At 35.0% G+C, this 23,287-nt stretch overlaps 1 pseudogene; it reads left to right on the top strand.

Moving 5' to 3' along the window:
* Window positions 1–20,441: 20,441 nt before the first annotated feature.
* On the top strand, window positions 20,442–20,768 carry LOC149190356 (uncharacterized protein At2g34160 pseudogene; annotated as a pseudogene).
* The last annotated feature ends 2,519 nt before the right edge of the window (window positions 20,769–23,287 follow it).

Raw genomic sequence — 23,287 nt, 5'->3', positions numbered from 1 at the left:
CTTTCGGGTGTTTGGGGTGCCTGTCGCTGTTGTGGTGGTTGCTGTTGTTGATTATTATTATTTTCAGGAACCTTTACCTTTTCAGTGATTTCATCAAGAACTGCATATTCCTTGTTTTCCTTTTCCTGTTTCTTTTCCTGCAACTAATTCTTATACAAGACCTTTTCATTGAATATTACATCTTTGCTCCTAATGATTTTATGATTTTTGTAATCATATAAGCGATAACCAAAATCATTAACACCATATCCAATAAAGGTACATTTCTTTGACTTTGCCTCAAGCTTTGTTCTATTTTCTTTATCAATATGGACAAAGGCCTCACAACCAAAAGGCTTTAAAATAGAGTAGTTTACCTTTTTACCTGTCCATGCTTCCTCTGGAACACCACCATCCAAGGAACTTGAAGGCCCTCTATTTATTAGATAAACAGCAGTATCTACAGCATCTGCCCAAAACTGTAAAGGTAATCCTGCATGCAATCTCATGCACCTTGCACGCTCCATGATTGTTCTGTTCATTATTTCTGACACACCATTTTCTTGTGGTGTTCTTGGAACTGTCTTCTCTCTACGAATTCCATGTTCTGAACAGTACCTATCAAACTCTTTGCTGCAATATTCACCTCCATTATCTGATCTAAGACACTTCAATTTCTTTCCTGTCTCAATCTCAACCAAAGATTTCCATTTCTTGAAAGTATCAAATACATCAGATTTATTCTTAATACAATAAATCCAAGTTTTTCTAGTTGCATCATCAATGAAGGTAACATAATAACGAGAGCCACCGAGAGATGATACCTGAGCAGGTCCCCATACGTCTGTATGCACAAGCTCTAATTTTTCGCTCTTCTTTTCTTTCCCAACTCTAAGAAATCTGACTCTCTTCTGTTTTCCATAAATGCAATTCTCACAGAAATCCAAATCAACATTCTTCAAACCCGGCAACAAATTCCTTGAGTGAAGAATCTTCATCCCCTTTTCACTCATGTGTCCGAGCCTTTGATGCCATAATGTTGCATCTTCTCCTTTGGAAGTTAAAGCATTAACAGAGTTAGAAATACCATTGCATAAATACAATGTACCAACCTTTTTGCCTTTTGCTATTACCAGGGCTCCTTTGGTGACCTTCCAAGCTTTATCTGTGAAAGTTGTCACACAACCTTCACTGCCTAACTGCCCTGTTGAAATTAGATTTTTCTTTAGATCTGGAACATGCCTTACCTCCTTTAATAGCCATTGGTTTCCATTCTGCTATTTTACAAGAACCTTACCCATTCCAACGATTTTACAGGGTTTATCATCACCCAGACGAACTTGTCCAAAATCTCCTTGAACATAGTCATGAAAGTATTTCTTATTAGGTGTGGCATGGAATGAAGCCCCTGAATCTACCACCCAGGAATCAGTAATATTTTTGAAAGAAAGAATCAAAGCATCTTGTAACACCTCACCTGTCACATTTGCTTCATGATTGTTTTCTTGTTGTGCATCTCCTTCTTTTCCCTTCTGAGATCTACAGTCTTTCTTTAGGTGTCCTTTCTTTCCACATTTCCAGCACACTATCCCCGATCTGGACTTGGATCTGCCTTTCCTTTATTTACTGTGATATCCTGAGCTCTTTCCTCTTTCCATTTTTCTTCCTCTAGACTCTGCACTCAAAGCATTTCCCGATGTCTCACCGAAGCTTTTCTGTCGCATTTCCTCACTAAGGATAACACCGACAACATCATCAAACTTTAAAGTACTGAATCGAGAAATGGAGTTACTAATGGCCATTACCAAACCATTCCAACTTTCTGGTAATGAGCACAAGAATAACAGAGCTCTAACTTCATCATCAAAGTTTACCCCTACAGAACTTAACTGACTTGTAACTGTATTAAAATCATTTAAATGGTTTGCAACAAATCCACCTTCCAACATATTCATATTAAATAACCGTTTCATAAGAAATACCTTGTTTGAGGCCGAGGGTTTTTCATATAGTTTCGACAACGTCTGCATCAAACCCTCTGTCATGGTTTCCTTCGAAATGTTGAAGGTGACTGACATAGCAAGGCACAACCGTATTGTTTCAGGTGCCTTTCTATCGAGAAGGTTCCATTCTTCGTCTTTCATACCCGTCGGCATCTTTGTTTTTCCGCCCAATGGTAGGTATAGATCTTTCTGATACAGATAATATTCCATCTGCATCTTCCACAGCGAGAAGTTTTGGCCGTTAAATTTCTCGACCCTAAACTTACCATCTTCCGCCATTGCTCCCACTCAAACCAGGAACCCTTCTTTCCTGCAAGTTTATCAGCCAAATAGACCTTCGGCTTTGATACCAGTTGTTAGAAAATTATATATTATGGAGCAATGGAACACATAAAATATTGCAGAAATATAAACACAGAAAACGGACAAAACAAGAGAGACACAGATATACGTGGTTCACCCAGTTTGGGCTATGTCCACCCCAAACAGCCAGTCCTTCCTTTCTATTATCCAACAAAATGAAGAGACACAACCTACAGAAAATCCGCTATAATATCCTCTGTTTTCTCTCACAGTCTCACCTCTCTGTTTCTCGCTCACAGAATACACATTTATTATCTCAGCCTCCAATACAATACCCTCATACAAAGAGAGGGGTTGCCTTCTAGGACAAAAAACCCTAAATTAAACATAAGTTCTACCGTCAGATCATCTGCCTAATGAACGGCCCAGATTGACTAGAAATTACTATACTTTTACAAGGTAATTTTACATTTGTTTTTAGCTTCGGGGGCGCTGCCCCCGAACCCCCGTCGGGGGACTGCTGGCCCTTGGACCCTCGCACCCCCCCGCGTGGAGGGGTGTACAAAATTCCTGTGGTATACATCCGGCTGAAACAAAGACCTTTGAACAATCATGCTCCACACACAACAGTTTGCATATTGAGATATTTGATCCCATGGTCTCCCTAGAATGAGTGGATAACCATTGAACTTGGTTTTGGGATAGAGGACATTAAGATCAAAATTTAATATCTCTCAAGGTTTAAACCTTTCCTCAAGAATTCCAACCAAAAGGAAGTTTTCATCTTGAGAGATTCAATCCCTCTCGTTGCTTGGTAGATCCGAAGTTAAGATGGATCTTAACTCATGATCTACCAAGCACCAAGAGGGATTGAATATCTCAAGATGAAAACTTATTTTTAGTTGGAAACCTTGAGGAAAGGTTTAAACCTTGAGAGATATTAAATTTTGATCATAATGTCCTCTATCCCAAAACCAAGTTCAATGGTTATCTACTCATTCTAGGGAGACCATGGTTAGCTATTATTGATTCATATAGCAATTATAGGGTTGGAAACATGAAAATTACCAATGGAAAGTGCTCAAAATAACTTGTATTATATCCCCAACTAACCCCTGGTTGAGGATGAATTTCCTACATGGTTAGAAGAAGAAGAATAGGATTCAAACCCCTCATAACCCTATCTTCGGTGTACAATAGAAACTACCCTTAGAAGCAAGAAGGAATATGAATATAAAGTAAATGATAATTTTCTGCAAAACCAAGGTCATACTACTATGAATATTGATGGGATGAAAGAAGGGTCATGCCTAGGGTAGGCTAGATATTCTCAGGACAGTGTATGGGTAGAATTATTAACTACTGGTTTTCATCAAAATAATAAGAAGAAGGTAGACATTAGACCCTCCAAAATGTTAAAAATCAACTCCTCGCTTTCAGATGATTAGGAGGATCAACTACTCATTATCTTAAGGAAACATAATGATGCATTTGCATGGGATTACAAGGGTATGAAAGGAGTACATTCTTCCATGTGCATTCACCACATATACATAAAGGAAGATCACAAGCTTATTTGTCATCCTCAAAGATGAATGAATCTTTCCTTAAAAGATATTTTTAAGGGAGAATTGTAGAAATTATTAGACGCGGGGTTCATCTATCCAATTTTAGATAGTGAATGGGTATCTCCATTGGTTATTGTTCCAAAGAAAAATGAGAAGTGGAGAGTCTATGTTGATTATAGTGAATTTTTCTAGGAAATTTCCTCTCCTCAAAAGGAATTCAGGTAGACCCTAGTAATATAGCCATCATTAATCACCTTCCTATTCCTCAAAAGCAAAGCATTGTTAGAAGCTTCTTAGGCCTTGCAAAAAACTGTCAAGGAATTATTCTGTGACATTTCCTCTCCTCAAAAGGAACTCAAGTAAACCATAGTAAGATAGCCATCATTAAACACCTTCTTACTCCTCAAAAGTAAAGAAATTTTAGAATCTTCTTGGGCCTTGCAATATACTATCAAATATTTATAAAAAGTTTAGTACATGTGTCTCTCCTTTGTTTTCCTTGCTAACCAAAGATGCTAAGTTTTATTGGACAAATCCATATCAAGAAGAATTTGAGAGTATAAAATAAAAGGTAATAACAACACATATCCTCAAAAGTCTTAATTGGACCTTTCCCTTTCACATATACATAGTTGCATTAGGCAAGGAAAATGAGGCAACTCTAGGTCAACTTGAAGGTAAACTCCCTCATGTGATCTACTTCATTAGTAAAAATATAACCAATGTTGAATTAAATTATACTGTATCTAAAAAAGAGTTCATCATTTTTGTACACTCTTTAAATAATTTTAGGCATTATATCACTGGTTACCAAGTCTTTGTGCATACTTACCATGCAAAAATTAAGTATTTAATGAAGAAACCAGATGTACATGTTCATATAATTAGGTGGTTATTGACTTTGCAACATTTTTTTATGAAACCAACTCACAAAATGAAAGAAGAGATATATCAACAACTTCAAAATTAGCCTCTTCTAGGGGGAAACCTCCTTTAAATTACACAAATGAACAATTCTTGGATGATTCAAATGACAAAACCTTCTTTCTATAGATAGGAGTCTAAGGGGTCACAATAAAATCAAAGCTGACAAAAAAATAATAATGTAGGGGAACAACAATTACAATATTGGGCTTCTATGGGGCACAATAATAATAATATGGGGACTACATGGGCATAAGAATAAAAATAAGGGGGCTACACTAAGAATAACAATGAGGGAATACACTAGTATTATAGGGACCTAAAATGCCCCTCTCCTTCAAAAATATGTTGTACTCAACGCTTGAGTAGTTTTTTATGCTTCTGTATAAAATTCTCATCCTCCTATGTGGAATCTTCCATGAGTAAGTTCTTCCACTTGATGAGGTACTCTAAAATTGATCAATTTCCTAGCTATTGAGTTCTTGTTTCTATGATTTCTTTGGGTTCCAATATAAATTTTCCTTCCTCATCAAGTTCTGGCAATATTGTTTGAACTGGAAAATTGTCACCTATAACCTTCTTTAAGCATTAAACATGGAAAACTGGGTGCACTCGAGAAAATGCAGGAAGCTCCAATTTGTATGTCATAGTACCATTATTTTGCAACACCTTGTAAGGACCATAATACTTTGGTGCTAATTTATTATAATTCTTATCTTTCTTGAGGGTCATTTGTTTGTATGGTTGTAGCCGTAAAAATACCCAGTCACCTACATCAAAACTTCTTTCGTTGCGATGTTTATTTGTCAAATGTTTCATTCTATTATGCACCAAAGTGAGGTTATCCTTTAAGAGTTGGAGGACTTGTTTTTTATGCTCGATGTGATCTTCCAATGCTTGAACCTTAGAACTTTCTCTTAAAGATGATGTGATGGATGTTGGATGATATCCATAAAGTGCCATAAATGGGATCATATTTGCTACAGTATGGAAGGAAGTGTTATACCGCCATTCAACCAAAGGTAAGCACTTGACCTAGTGTGTATGTTTATCATATATAAAGAAACTAATATATCCTTCCAAACATTTGTTCACTATCTCAGTTTGCCCATCTAATTGAGGATGTTAAGATGAGTTATGAGCTTATTGAGTACCAAGACAAGAAAATAATTCCATTCAAAAATTTCCAGCGAAAATAGGATCCTTGCCACTTACAATAATATTTGGGTTTCCATGTAGCTTTTGAATTGTTTCCATAAATGCAGTAACAATTATAATGGATTTAAATGGATGAGATAATGCACAAAAGTGTGCATACTTGGTAAGTCTATCAACTACCACCATAATGACACTCTTTCCTTCATACTTGGGTAAACCTATGATAAAATCCATTGAAATCGCTTCCCAACATTGAATTGGAATGGATAAAGGTTGTAATAGACCCAAGGTCTTAATTGTCTCAACTTTATTTTGCTAGAAAACCAAACATTCCACCACAAACTTTTTAATATCAGATTTAAGGCCATCCCAAAAAATTCCTTCTTAACCCTCTAGTAAGTTTTTAAAAAACCTGACTACTCTCCTAAGGGAGAGGTCTACAATTCTAGAAGAATATTTTGTTTGAGTTGGGAATTCTTACAAATATATAAGCAATCTTTGTACCATAATGAATCATTTTCCAGCTAAATGTATAAGATGTATTGGGATCTTGCTGCAACTTTTGAATGAGTTCCCACACTTCTTCATCATTCTACCATTCATCCCTTGCTTCAGTTATCAAATCTAGTTGGATAAAATAAATGGCATAAATAAATGATTTCACACCCTCATCCTTTCTTAAGTGTGCATCTACAACAACATTTTGCTTCACTTTTTTGTAGATGATTTCAATATCATAACCCAACATCTTTGTGACCCATTAGGTAAGGTCACCATTTCTTAAGTGCATGTAGTATTGCCAACATTTCCTTCTCATAAATATTTTTTTGTAAATACTATCCTTTGATTGGACAACTTTCAAAAGCAATAGGTCTTCCTTCTTACATTAAAACAACACCAACTCCGTTTTCTAAGGAAACACATTCCACAATAAAGGTTTTTGTGAAGCCTAGCATAGCTAAGACTGGTGCTTGGCACATCACCTCTTTAAGATGTTCAAAGTCCTTAGTTGCTTCTACAGTCCAAGAAAATGCATCTTTCTTTATTAATTGTCGTTAGAGGTGCTGTTATTCTCCCATAATTCTTAACAAACTTGCGATTATACCTTGTCAACCCGAGAAATCCTCGCAGATGCTTTATGGATGTGGGGATTTTCCATTCATTAATGGCTTTAATTTTGTTAGGATCTATCTTAAAACCCACATGAGATATAATATGACCCATATATTCCACCTCATGTACTCTAAAGAGACATTTGGAGTTTTTTGCATATAATTGTTTCTCCTCCAATAGTTTGAGCACCTTGTCAACATGTTGAACATGATCCTTTCAAGAGTCATTGTAGATTAGTATATCATTAAAAAAGACTAACACAAATTTTCTAAGGAAGGGTTTGAAATGTACAAGGCGCATTGGTAAGGCCGAGAGGCATGACCAAAAATTCATAATGACTCTCATGAGTTCTAAATGTTTTTTTAGAATGTCTTCTTCCATGTAATACATCCAATAATTCATTAATGACAAGAATGGGAAATTTATCTTTAATAGTGCTAGTTGAGCTCCCTATAACCCGGACACATGCACCATCATCCATCCTTCTTGCTCACCAATACTACTAGAGAAGAGAAATAAATTTTACTAGGTTGAATTATACCAACCTCTAGCATTTTTGCAACCATACGTTCAATTTCACTCTTTTGGGCATAAGGATATCTCAAAGGCCTGATGTTTTGAGGAACACTTCCTGGAATCAAAAGAATAGCATGATCATGATCACGAATAGGTGGGAGGCCTTTGGGAGTCTCAAATACCTTGGAATTATTGTCCAATACTTTTTGGAGGTCTGGAGAAATAGATGATTTCGATGTTTGACCTCTAGTGAACATAATTGTGAAATTATGCCCTGCTATTATTTCTTTAGAAGATTTATCATGCCATTAGAGTTTATTATATTTCTTGGTTTCCCTATGATACCCCTTAATTCAACTTCTTTTCCTTCCCAAAAAAAATTTAAGAAAAGTTCTTGAAAATTAAAATCTATGTACCCAAAGATTGTAACCATTGGACTCTTAGTACAACAACAACACAACCCATTGGAATGGAAAACATTGGACTATTCAATACATATTCTCCTATGTATATCTTTATATTATGGAACTTTCCAGAGAAATTTATCCTTCCTCTATTTGCAACCATGACTTGACACTCTGGTGCTAGATATAGGAAGCAATTCAATTCCTTGGCTATCTTTCAATGAATAAAATTATGGTTACTACCCAAATAAATTAACACTATTACCTTTTTATTTTTGATATGTCCTTCTATCTTGAGATTTTGAGGAGTGGTAATTCCTGTCAATGCATTACAAGATATGTGCGAATTCATTTCTTTTTTCCTTAGGGTTGGTTCTAGGTGTATATCCTCTTATTTTGACATTTCTTGTTCCTTTACTTCCTCCTCCTCACAATCTATGTAGAATAATTTATTCGCAGCACACTTATGAATTTTAGTGTATTTTCTATCACAACTGTTACAAAGCCCTTTTGCTCTTTTTTCTTCCAATTATTTTGGTCTCAACCTTGTAGGTTGTGGAACGCTAGGAGCAAAAACACTTCCATCGTTATAGTTGTGAGTGTTAGGCTTCCCTGTTGCCATAGTTTTGCTTTCAATTTTTCTTGAGAACCTAAATGCATTCTTCAATGAATCAGTGTCTGAAAGGCGAAGCTCATGCTAGATGTTATCCTTCAAAGTCCCTATGAAGACATCAATCCTATGCTCATTTGGAATATCATTTACCCTTATTTTCAATTTTTGGAAGTCCTCAAATTGCTCCACCATTGATCCATTTTTTTTTAGAATTAACAATTGGCTAAAGAAGGTGTTTCTCTTTGTATCCTCATAATGTGCTATCATTTCCTCTGTAAAAATTGACCAAGTGAATTTTTTTTACGAGAGAAAATCCATCGATACCATACAAATTGATTGGGTTCTAAATATAAAGTTGTAATGTGTACCTTTTGTGTGTTTTTCACATTATGGAGGACAAGATATTGTTCTTTCTGTAGCATCCATGTTACGGGATACTTTCCATCAAACTTCCTCATATTGATATTTGTAATATGGTGGTTCTTCAATCCAACATCAAATTCTATGAAATCATGATTAACATTTCTTATGTTCTTATCATGAGATTCCTCTACTACCTTTTCACCATTAGGAATAATTTATTGTAGCAACTTTGTCAAACCTTCCTCCAAACCTTCCATGTCCTTCATCAAGTAGTCAATGTCGCCTTTCAGTTTTTCTTCTATAGCATTGATGTCATTCTTCAAACCATCCATCTTAGCTTATGTTACTTTTGTGAGAGTTAAATTTGTTGCACTTGGTCTCATAATTTTTGATATATCACGTTACATTTCTTCCTTTTCTTCATGTGTCATAGTAGATCTTTCGGGGGCTCTTACTAGGTGTTTCTATTTTCTTTCTTTGGGGCATCACTTAATGATAATTATGCTTCACTATTCACTTTGAATCATTTCAAACTAATTTTTCAAACAAAACGTATGCAAATTTTTAAAAAAACTAAACACTTTTTTTTCTCTTTGTGAAAGCTTGATATTGAATCTGTTGTATATCTATAATTTTGGATCTCCAAGGTTTGAAAATTCTTCCTATGGTAGCCCTATAAGTATTATTTCCAACCCCACCAGTTAGACCAATTTTGGAATCTTCATGAAAGATTTACGTCTGATCTCCCACGATGACTTGATTATAGACTAGTTCAGTAGAGAAAATTTGTATGGAGTGCCATGTGTCACTGTTTCGACCTTCAGCCCTAAAAACACTACAAGAAAAACTAAAAGTGCAATTACAACCACTTTTTGCAGAATTCAAATCCGACGCCTAAAACAAAAGTTATGACAATGTTCCCTAGGTCATTTGTTTGAGATGAAATTTTTGAGTTTGCAAAAACCCTAACTTCCCCAGATCATATCTCCAAAAAAATCATGAACCAAGATCTGAAATGTTTACAAACATTTCACCAATAGTTCAGCACCATATGATAAAAATTTTAGTTTTTGAAGCCTTGCAAAGAAAATGTTATAGCGAAAATTCCAATATAACATGTTTGAAGAAGCGAAACCCTAGAATTTGAAGCTTTGATACCAAATGTTTTGCAACCAAATCCCAAAATAGAAGAAGAGATATATCAACGACTTCAAAATTAGCCTCTTTGAGGGGGAAGCATCCTTTAAATTACACAAATGAACAATTCTTGTATGATTCAAATGGCAAAATCTCCTTTCTATATATAGGAGTTTAAGGGGTCACAATATAATCAGAGCCGACATAAAAATAATAATGTAAGGGAACAAAAATAACAATTTTGGGCTTCTATGGGGCACAATAATAGCCATATGGGGACTACATGGGCACAAAAATAGCAATAAAGGGGTTACATTGACAACAACAATGAGGGGATACACTGACAAACTAGGAAAAGAGAATGTTGTTGCAGATTTCTTATCAAGATTTACATTTTGTATAGATGAAGAGCTAGTAGATGATCATCTACCAAATGAGAATATTCTTTCCATCTCACTTCTTTCACCATGGTTTTCTAACATTGAAAATTATTTAGCTAATGACTAATCCCCTCTTGACTTTTCTTTAAAGGAAAAGAGCAAGATCATGAGAAAAAGTGCCTCTTGTACTTGGATTGGGAGGAAACTCTTCAAGTTGGGGCTAGATAATATTTTAAGAATATGTGTGAGGGAGGATTATGTATATGATATCCTCTCAACTTTTCATGATGGATCTTATGGAGGCCATTTTTTTTTAGAAAGGGTAACCTACAAAATCCTACAAGCAAGATACATTTGGCAAACTCTTCATAAGAATTCCAAAAGATACGCCACATAACATGATGAGTGCCAAAGAATAGGAAAGCTTGCTCAAAAGGATGAAATTCCCCTTCAAACTCAAGTGTATTTTGAGCCATTTTAGAAATGGGGAATGGACTTCATTAGTCATATTGACCCCCCATTCAGACATAAAAGGAACATCATTGTATGCAATGATTACTTGACCAAATGTGTTAAAGTGAATGTAGTAAAGGAAATTAAAAAAAATAAAGAGTTTGAGTTCTTAAGAGAAAATATATTCTTCAAGTTTGCATTGACCCTCAAAATGCCAACCTCTTAAGTGTTTTTACTTAGCCAAATTTCATGTGTGCAGAAGGAAGCCCACATCCTTTTCTTCACACACATTTCCCTCTGCGTATCCTTTCTCTGGCACATGTTTCACCTTTCTCACATGCATTAATCCACACATATCCTTACCTCCAGACATTTTCCTTTTGCACATCTCCATCTTTCATAAAGTTGCCCCACACACACCCAAATTTGCACAACTATTTTCCCTGCACTTGTCCCTTCTCATACGCTTTCTCGCTCAATGTTATTAGCTACTTGTATGCAACCTATATGATCACAAAAATTTCATGGTATAATATTTATATATCTTCATTTAATCTCCCTGTCATTCATGGTAATAGTATCAAGGATATGAAAATAAGAGAAAGATTTGAAGTAAATGGATGATATGGTTTTAGAATTTCAATATTTATCTGCACTATCTCCAATAAAAGATGGCCTTAGTATATTGAGTTTGTATGTACTAATCCTATCCTGCCTAACTGGTTTCACATGAAAGGGAGTAACATCTAGTGATAATATAAGAGAATGATGAATTTACAACTAAGACCATTGAGAATGTTGGGGATTAACTATGTATATATAAGTACAAACAATAGATGGATGATAAAGGAAGAAAATAATATGTTTTTGGCGATACCTATAAATCACTCACCTGTCATGATAATAATTTTCATTATTTGACTATATTCCATTTGTTCATGAACTTGCCAACCGAGTGAAAGAACAATAACAAATTTTGGATGAGTGGATTGGCAGATGCTTCATGTGTTCCACAGGTTTTCGATTTCAAATAAATTGTTTATCTTTGTGCAAAGAATTTTAATCAAAGAACAAAAAAATTAGTGTTAGGGGTGAAGAAGAACCCAATTCAAATCACTCCCAAGGAGTTTAGAAGGATATTTAATCTACTAGAGTTGAATAAGTTACTAAATTTGTCAGAGGCAAACAATTTCTTACATTCCCAAGAGGGTGAGATGAATATCATTTAGGAATTTATCTTCTCAAGTTCCTTCTCATATTTCCTTTTCTTATATTTCTTTGTTTACAGATGCTTTTAGAGACTTTTCTTAGTTTTTTTCTTGAGTGAGGGGCAATCAACTATAATCAATGTCCCAAAATCCATACTTTATGTTCTCTACTAACATAGAAGATATTTTGTATTTGACTAGGTTGATCTCATATCAAATGAATCTACTTCCAATTTGTTAATTTGTCCAAACCAATAGATTCTTTATGATGGAATTTTTTATATCAACCCTTATGTCCATCCATGTCTTTCATGTCCTACCCAACAAAGGTAATTTCAACTCAGATGAGGAACCACCTCAGTTCTCATATCCAACACTTGGAAGCATAAAGATCTTTTTAATTTTTTCCAAGTCTGAGATTTGTTTGTAAAGGAAGTCAATTACATCATGACTGGATGAGATCCCACTAGAATATCAAGAAAATCCAAAGCTTTCCTATGGGATAAAGGTGTCCATGAGGAAAGCGACATTAATACCAAAATTTTAATGTATGGATTTCAAGATAAGTCATTCATACTACCCAAATTTGTTGTATAATTTTTAATTGCTGAAGTTTGTAGATAATATCACCCATGGTTAATTTTATTTGAATGGAAGAAGAAAAGTAATTCATTTCCTTGCCATTTACTATTGGAGAAGTGACTAAAAATAATGAGACCCACTTGCAAAGTTTTCCTAGTCTTTAAATTCTTTTAATTTAAGTGAAGTTGAAGTTGTTTAGGGCTTTTACCTGGAAGACATATTCTCTAGAAACCTTAGTACAATTAGATACAACAATATATTTGCAAGAGATGTAGAGGAAAGTGAAGAGAGTCACACTGGCCCATTAAGAGATAAAGAGTTTCCAACTCATACTGAAGAATTTATTAAAGAAACTTGTACAATCATGGCAGGAAGATACAAGTAAAAAAGAAAAGAGCCAATAAAGTAGCCTCCATTCTCCACACCTCAGACTCGCTTGATTTTTTCCTACACTCAAACGAAAAGAAATGCTACCTTGAGTGGAATACTGAGTAATGATATGATCTTAGGTAGTGGAGGTGAGGAAGATCCCCCTCCCAAATTCACCCCTAAAAGGTCACACATTGCTCAATCGACCAAGGTTAGATGTTCAAAGGAAACAACAAGTTTGGAAGAGATTATGGACATTGAAGTTGACAACATTGCAGCTCCTGATTGGGTTATTTCCTGTTTAGCTAAAAAACAGAGAATGATAGAAGAAATAGCCGAGGATACCACTACTTTTGATGATCACCCTAGTATCACTTTGCATAATGAAAGCTATGAAAGAAGTAATAAAAGGTTAAAAATTGAAAGGGTGAAAGTCCAAAATATAAGAGTAATCAGTCAAACTAAAATGGACATTGATGTTTCTAAAGTTGGAGCCACCATGCTCATGAAATTACATCAAACTACTAGAGAATAAATAACACACTATGTCATAGAAGAGGAAGTCGAAAACCTTGTGCTTAAAAAGAGAATAAAAGAGCTAGAAGAAACTTTAAATCCTATTCTTGTGTTCATGACTCTAACCATACAAGAACCAACATGGAAACATCCACCACTGGTACACCTCATAGAGATGAAAAAGGAGCCCACCTCCTAAATTTATTAAAATCATATATGGTTAGTAATATAAGTAAAATATTGAAAACTAATGAAGATACATGGGAATCAGCGTCCCATATGAGGTATTTAACATAGAGAATTACATCCATTGTTGACTAGGTTAAAAGGACCTCGATCATGACAAACATTTTGTAGATAATGACTTATCTACTTTTATTTAGAAGGCTGGCTCACTTAACGAATTGTGAAAGCTTCCCATATGAGGTATTTAGCATAAAGAATTACATCCATTGTTGACTAGGTTAAAAGGATCTCGATTATGACAAACATTTTGTAGATAATGACTTATCTACTTTTATTTAGAAGTTTGGTTCACTCAACGAATTGTGAAGGTCATAAAAACCTCTCTCAGGGCCTAAATGAATGAAGCAAATCTAAGCTAGATGGTTTCGAAAATTAACATATCGAGGAGATTAATTATAAAATTAACAAGATTAATGATAGGAGTACTACATTTTTTAAGGAAATCAAAGTTTATAATGATATGCTTTCTCCCTACATGATAAGAGACTCTGGGTTAATTCCCAGGGACTCATTGAAAGTTGATTTGATTGATCTAAAAAGTCAATGGGATTAGAATTCGACATTATAATTGATTTTACTGATGAGGAAATTAATAAGTGGTTAGCTACTTTTGTTAATGTTAATGAAGACCAATATATCTTAGTTGTCCATTTGCATAAGGAGGTTTAGGAAATTGAGGAGGATATACTCAATCAACATGTCCAAATGCACATTACAACCCCTTTGATGAAATATTATATTCAAGAATGGATAAATCAGTCTCTCTAAGAAATCATCAATCCAAATTAACTATCAACTACTTATTGTAACGATTTCATCAACGACAGTAAAAGGTAGCTGACAATTCAACAACACGAGGTCCATATTTCCACATTTTTATTATTTTTTAATTCTTGGAGCATTCACTTTTCTGCTACACAGTTTTTGATCATTCATCTTTCTTGATTTTGTTATCGCTCAAGTAAGTTGATCCTTGATTTCAATTGTTCCTTTCTTTTAGGTGCCTTATTCATGTTATAGTTCACAGGAGCCCAATCCTAGTCCCCCTTGGGATGAATTCATTTACATTTTGATTAAGTATCAAGATTTTGATTAGTGCTTTACAAACTGAATATTTTATAAAATTGAATCTATAATGTTTTTTACTCTTGTATAAAGCTCCATTTTGGGAAGGTAATTTGTTTATGATTCAAAAACTTATTTGAAGTTGTATGAGTCTCGTGAATGTTTTTCTCATGCTCTTTATGATATTACATGAATAAAAGTATCTTTTAGCTCTCTAATATTTGAACCTTGTTATCTCATGTTTTCCCTTTAATATGCTTCAATGATATGTTATTTCTATGATGGAATGGTTGGATATCATATTTAAATTTTAAATTCTTTATATGTTTTGTTATTTGATTTTCCATGCATATCTATGAAAGACACTTGGTCCACTCACAGGTGCATGTTATAATGTTTTAAATTATATTCCATATACTTGAGTGTGTTCATAAAGAGGAATTTCAACTCTATAAAAATGTAGAGGGACTTGCTACCATGCCACAAGAGATTGACTTTTTCCTTTAATTGGAAAATGACTAGCATTTTTGGTGACCATAATGGGGATGAATAACATACTAGGGATGAATAATTAATGCTCGCTCACCAATAAATGAATCAAACCAAATTTTTTCAACCTCCTCTTCTCACTAAACTTGATGATCAAAGAAGTGTTTTGAATCAGTTATACAATCTTGTCATGCAAAAAGAAATAATTAGATAATAACTTAAAATATCTTAGGGAATTTTATCTTGAGAAGAATTACTAGCACCCATAAATCTTGATAGGCAACTTTGCAACAACATTAGACTTTCATTAGGGAAATTTTGAGGTCTAAAATGGGCCTCCTGAGAAAAATGTACAAGCAAATAAACTTTATAAGAACCAATAGGATTCAGGATGATGATGTCAACCATGGTGGATGATTTACCATTTTTGGAGTAAAAAAGTAAAAAAAATAAAATAATAAAATAATAAAACTACTTTGTCAACTCGTATTTTCAACTTATCTCCCTAAGGTTTTACTCAAATATTGAGTGGGAGTACTCATTGGATGAAAAATTTAATTCCTCATCCAAGCACAACCCATGTTGCATACCTTCGATGGACCCTACTACATGAAAAATATTATTGCTATAACGTTTTTCATGCATTTCTCATTTTTCATGTAGTAGGGTCCATAGAAAGTATGAAAAATGGCTACTTCTTGGATGAGGAATCAAATTTGCATCCAACGAGTGTTTCCACTTGAAATTTGAGTAAACCCATAGGGAGATAAGTTCAAAATATGAGTTGAAAAAATAGTGTTTTCTTTTTTCCCTCCAAAATTTGATGATGTAATCAAATATTATTTTATTATTTCAACTATTAATTTATAATTTCCTTAGGAGGACCATTTTAGACCTCAAAATTCCCCTAATGAACCTGGGGAATTCTAGTAAATTTCAAGGACCTTGACAAGAACTCATAATATGAAGTGGTAGAAGAAATGGATACTCCATATAGAAAATCAATGTCCCTCTATTATCCCTTAAGTGACAATGAAATGGAAGGATAAATAAGGGAGGAATGAAGAGAAGAAATAATAGAGTAAATAAGGGAATAAAGACAATAAGTAAGAAGAGACGAACTAAGAAAACGACAAGAAGGGCTACAGCAAGCCCACTTTCCCTAGAAGGTGAACAACACCCTCTTCCTGTATTATGTATTAGAGTGTTTCATGTATTAAACAAAGATGGTGACCTTGATATAGAGAAATGTATGGACCAATTCTTGGAAATATGTGACATTCATGGAATTGCTTAAGAATATGCAATGGTAAGATTTTTTTCTCCAAACACTCAAAGATTTTGCTTATGATTGGTTGTTTTCCTTACCTACTAGTTCTATCACTTCTTTTGATAATATTGGAAATGTATTCATTAGATGATATGTTTGCACCATTGGGTACCACACTCAATTGGCTTAGTTTAATCAAATTAAACTCCAAAAAAATAAAAATAAAAAATTAGAGATATTAATCCCCAATATTTTTCAGGACTTCACAATTGATGCTTGAGCAATCTCGTCCCAATGAGAATATGAAATTTTGGAGTTATATGAATTTTATTCTTTCGAATTTTAAATATGTATAAAATTACCATAAATATTAATTTTATGAGATGCAATGGCAAAATATAAAGAGATGGAAGCAGACATGTTACAAAGTGAGGTTGACCAAAAAATCATCTGGGTGAAAAAGCAAAGGGAGATGGCTTCGCTCATAATCACAAATTGAAAGAAGCCAACTCAATAGCAAAATATATGAGATACTAGCATAGAAAGAGGTTTTTTGTTTTAAGCATTCCTCCAAACATAAGAAATATTCCAAGGCTTGACAAAGCATCCACATCAAATTTTGATTCTGAAATTGCTCAAATGGATAGAACAATGAAGCAGATGCAAAATGAAATTCTTTGGATAAGGAAAAATTATGGACAAGGGTCTCAACAATAATGGATCATTGGGCCACCTAGGAATAAGAATTTGTGTAATATTCCACCAAGATGTCCAAGACCTCCTAGATACCAAAATTCAAGTGTAGTAATAATTGATGACAAAGAAGTTCAGGAAGAAGATTATTCTAGGGTGTTAGAGGTTGATGCCCAAGAAAAATATTCTCCTTGGGAAGAAATGGAAATGGGGGATAATCCAATATTTTCTTTTGAGGAACAATATTTGCAAGAAAATGAAGAATATTTGGATTGATAAAATGTAGTTGAAATTTGAACTCAACTGAATAAATCAGAGGATAAAATGACAATGACTGATCCGATTTCAAGTCACGAAAAAACAACTACACAAGTTAGTAAATTCAAGGACAAAATTTTACCATCACAAGATGTCAATAAGATGAATTAAAATGTAATGGATGATTTGTAGAAATTGAAAACCACATTTCCCTTTTCAGAGGTCATTAAAATCCCTCAACAAAGAGAGATCCTTAACCAAAATATTAAGTGTGAAGAATTCCAAAATACAGGAGTTGAAGTTGTGGCAATGGATCGCCCACAAACAAATCCATTAATCCAAGGAAAATAATGTAGGAAGGAGCCTTCGTTTTACATATCTCTTGAAACTCTCAATTTCATCTTACACAACTCTTTGATTGATAGTGAGGCTACTAATAACAGCATGCCATTACACATTATGAAATCCATAGGCTTGGATTGCAATAGAAATTATGAGAGATAAAGTATCAACATAATTGATTCTAGGAAAGTAACTTCATATGGGGAGATAAAATATCTTTATGTGAAAATACAACTTACTCCTCATATTAAAATGATTTTCATAGTTGTTGTCATTGACTTGTTAGTTTCCTATGGACTTATTTTGGGTCGGGAATGGAGTTTCCCACTCAAATGTTATCTAATGAACGACGGGAGTTGCATGATGATCCCAAGTAAGGATGGTCAATAATCAAGAATACCTTGAGAGCCAAGGAATCATCTTTTCTTTGAAAGGAAGCAAGTTGAAGGTTTAATTGAATATGAGGACATGGGCATGGCTAACTATGTCATTCTAAATGATGTAGATGTTGTACACAATAGTGATCAAGATGTAGACCCTGGCACTTGCAAAATTTTCTTCGATGGTGATATGTCAAATAGTGGTTTGAGAGGAGTTATTCTCGAAGTTCTATGTGGAGACAATATTCCAAATGCCTTTTCTTTAAAATTTGAGAGTACAAATAATGAAGAAAAATACAAGGCACTGATTAAATGATTAGTGTTGGCCCATCAAAAAGTAATAAGAGAAATCAAAGTAATGGGAGACATTTATTAATCAAGTTAATAAAAAGTATAATACCAAAAAAGGGAAGTTAAAGCTTTATATAAGAAGAGTATGAGATCTCATTGAAAATTTCAAATCATTTGCATTATATTTTGATCCAAGAGATCAAAATCATAACTTTGATTCATTGGTTATTGTTGCTTCTCTTTTTGTTCCAGATTTAGAACTCGACTCCTTTAAGGTTGAGATGCTTTTCTGACCAATTAGTTATGAATAATCAAGAATATTTACAAATCTTTGACAATGAAGAACACGTTTCTTGATTATTGGTTGATGTTGAAGGTGAAGAAGATGAAAAATGTGATATTAATAATAAAATCCCAACATCAATTGAATCGTTGTTTGATAAAAATGATGGAGTGGGAGCATCACAAATCACTAAAATGATATCTACAAAGAATGTACCAAAAATCACAAGAATCAATATTGGAGATATAGAAAATCTAAAATAGCTAAGCCTTGGAGTATATTGTTCTCAATAATAAATTGAAAAATAATTGGTTTTATTTAAAGAATCATAAGATGTGTTTGCATGGACTTCAGGCTCTAAAACAATATGACAAGATACCAATCCAACATACAATCTAACTAGAGGGAAATACCAAGCAGATAAGATGGAAAACAAGAATAATAAATCCTAAGCTCAAGGAAATGGTTAAGATAAAAAATGATAAAATGGATAAAGTTGAAATTATTTTCAAGATGTGTCATTCTGAATGGAGATTGAATTCAATCCTTGTTTGAAAAAAATAGGGAAACTAGAATTCACATTGATTTTCAATAATTGAACAATGCCTCAATAAAGGATAATTACCCTCTCCTAAACATGGAAAGGCTTATCCAGTTTATTACAAGATCAAAGATAATGTCTATGTTAGATGTATTTTAAGGATATAATCAAATTCTAGTATTAGAGGATGATATACATATGACAACTTTTGTCGCACCATGGGGAACATATGCTTCTACATGTTGGACACAGATTGTCATTGATGTCAATATGGAAATATTCGAGGAGTAGATAGAGACGAGAGGAGCAGACAGAGCTGAAGAAGAGGAACTACGTCGAGAGGAATTACGCAGAGAGGAACTGAGTTGAGAAGAAATGCGCCGAGAGGAATTGCTGAGAGAAGATATGCTACGCTATCAGGAGGAAGCAAGACGTGCGGCACGTACTGATTAACCATAGGCTCATTTAACTGGATATGGTGTTGATCCTGCTATAGTTGAGAGGTGAATGTGAGCCGTCGGATCAAAGAGCAGCGGATCCAACAGTCATCGCACGCGAAAGATGCACGGACGATAATGCGCAGGAGATGTACAGGTACGCGCTAAGCGATATACCCCGCACCGCCCACCTGGGTTTGGTGGTATATGTACAAGGGCCAGCGATCCAATCAAAATATGACGTGTGGCAGATGAAAAACGCCGCCCCAGCAGGTTAACACGTATGAAGGTTTCGGCGAGGAAAGGTGCGACTACCGTCCGATCACGGCGAGGTTTGATCGGATGGTGAAGAGATGCACGAGGTTTAAAGTGCAAGCAAAAGGCCATAATGACGTGGGAACCATTGGATGAGGGTGATCAACGACTGTGATTGCGAATGCGGCAGAGGCTAATATGGGCACGGTTACGTGGGTTTTTGGAATAAAGCAGTGGAGGTGGAGAAGTAATGCAGAGGTATTAAGAGGGGAAATTTTCCTGAAGAGAAAAGCACAGGAACAATGGCCGTGGAAGAAATCACTGAGCGAGTTGGAAACATGGATCTGAATGATGTTCACAAGAAAAATAGGATTCAAGTCTCCAATACTAAGAAGCCGCTCTTGTTCTATGTCAACCTCGCCAAGAGGTATATGCAGCAGCATGAAGAAGTGGAGCTCTCTGCTTTAGGAATGGCCATTGCCACAGTGGTTACTGTTTTTGAGATATTGAAGAACAATGGTCTAGCTGTAGAAAAGAAAATCTCAACATCTACCATTGATATGAGATATCAATCAAGAGGTCGTCCCATCCAGAAAGCAAAGGTTGAAATAATACTGGGAAAATCATAGTAGTTCAATGATTTGATGGCTACTGCTGCTGAAGAGAGGGAAGCTGAAAGATCAAGCGAGTCAGAGGAAATGACAGCGACTGAGGAGGAAGCCTAAGAGATGGTGTAAGCAGAAATGAATGGAAAAAGGCATGGGAATGTATAAAATAGTAGAAACAAAGAACTGTTGGTGTGGTTATGGTGGTGAAGAACCCAAGGGTGAGATAGTAGAAGCAGCAGAGGCAAAAGAGGCAGAAAAAGCAGCGGAGGCTGTAGAGGCAGCAGAAGCAGCAGAGGCAGGAGAGCAGGAGTGAGACAACCTCAGCTGAATAGAGTGCAGCAGCATACCTATTTATACCAAGGTTGGGTTGGAGCCCAAGAGGTTGGAGCCTTAGAACTGAACAGGACTGAAGTCATTGGGGTAGGTGCTCCTAAGTGCAGAACCATTGCAAAATAGAGTTGGTGCTCTGGAGGTTGGAGCCTCACTGAAGTCCAAGTTGGAGCTTGGCAACTATTCACAATCAGATTTATACTTATATTGTATTTATTTCTTTGCACTGTCTTGAGTTCTAATAAAAGCATTAAATTCAACTGTTGATTTCTATGTTCTATGTATACATATACATATCTATATAGGTTGTTGGAAATCACTAGAACAATTAAAAAAATAAATAGTAAGAAATATTGATTCACCCCCCCCTCAATATTTCCAACAATTGGTTTTAGAGCAAGCTTCTTCATACTAGCCTAACAGCTTGAAGAAGGATCCGCAACCATGATGAGAAACCACGAAGCATCAGGAAGACCTCCTTTGTTCGATGGCACTAAATTTTGTTTCTGGAAGAAAATAATGACTTAGTACTTAATGTCCCTTGGACCTGAAGTCTAGCATTTTGTTCAAAATGAATACAAAACTACTTCCACTCTTCCAACAGACAGGGACGAGAGGAAAGCCCACATCGCAAATGCAAAGGCCATGGACTCCATCACTAGTGGAATCACTGATTCTAAGTTTACAAAAATCATGCACTGTACCTCGGCAAAAGAAATGTGGGAGAATCTAGTTGGCTTGTAAGATGGAGACTCAAAAGTCAAAAAGGCAAAGCTTCAAACTCACAGAAGACAATTTGAAAGTTTGAGGATGGAAGATGAAGAAGATATTGCAGCATACCTCCTCCGAGTAGCTGAAGTGGTAAATTTCCTGAAAGGATTGGAAATTTTTTTTGAAGAAAGTACCATTGTTCAAAAGGTATTAAGGTCTCTTCCAGACAGGTTTGACTCCAAAATAAGTGCTATAGAAGAAGCACAGGATCTAGATACCCTCAAAATGGATGAACTCCATGGAATTCTCACTACCTATGAAATGAGGAAAGGTGGCCCAAGCTCGAAATATGCAACATTCAAGGCCTCAAGGTCAAAGAAGGGGAAAGAAAGGAATGACTATAGTGATGAGTCAAATGTGGAATCTGAATTGAATTTGTACGAAAGCTGAAGAAAGGATCTAAGCTTAAAGGCAAGTATCCTCTTATCTATTTTAAATGTGGTAAAATAGGTCATTATATAGCAAAATTTCCTCATAAACATGACGGTGATGATGAAGGAAATTCTAAAAGAATGGCACATAAAAAGAAAGGGTTCAATAAGAAAAACTTCTTCTCCAAGCAAGATGATTCTGATGAGGATGAGTTTACGGTCATCAAAAGGAAATCAGATGAGGAAATCAATCATGATTAAAGCCAAGAAGCATTATTCATGGTACTCGCAGATGATGATGAATCAGGGCTAGAAGGAAATGTAGATGAACTATTAATAAGTGTCATTGAAGAAAATGAGAAACTACAGAACAAAATCATTTCTCTCAAAGTGGAAAACGAGGAAATAAGAAGGAGAGAAGATCTCTTGGAAGTAAAGCTTAAAGAAAAGGAAGAGACTTGTGAAGAACGCGAGACCGAAATAGTGTCTCTGAGAAAGGAGTTGGAGAAAATTAAAAAGGGCTGTAAAAGCTCTCAAATACTTGAGATTATTCTGAAAAATCAAAAACCTCAACATGACAAGTCTGGAATAGGTTTCAAAGGAGAATCCTCAAGCACTAAGAATAATGCAAAAAGCTATGCCAATGCACTTTCCTGCAATCCAAAAGATGAAAAGTGCACCCCAGATCCCACGAATGAAGAGAAAATTACTCCAAAGAAGAATGTGGAGTCGAATCATGGACACTATAACAAATAAAAACCTGTACTCCACCAAGGGCCCATCGCAAATCCAAAGAACGAGGGAGGAGTAATTCCCAAGAAGGAAATCGACTCAAACCGTGGTTGCTTCAACAAGTACAAAACCATCTTTCTTGGACACTGCTTTCACTGTAAAATCTTTGGTCATCAAGCCAGACATTGTATTGCTCGCAGAAGTGAAAAGACAAAGATAAAGGATAGAATAATCAACTCATATGCCCCCAAAAGGCAGGGACAAATCAAAACCTTTAATACATTTGATCCTTTGACCAAATTTGATCTTATTTTCTCTTTCTGCTACAATAATGGA

Source organism: Pinus tabuliformis, chromosome 3_1, assembly GCF_031772625.1.
Source record: "Pinus tabuliformis cultivar Carrire ecotype Pingquan chromosome 3_1, CPIR1, whole genome shotgun sequence".
NCBI classification, from domain to species: domain Eukaryota; kingdom Viridiplantae; phylum Streptophyta; class Pinopsida; order Pinales; family Pinaceae; genus Pinus; species Pinus tabuliformis.
The sequence above is the reverse complement of the archived record's forward strand: the minus strand, read 5'-3'. Positions and strand labels throughout refer to the sequence as shown.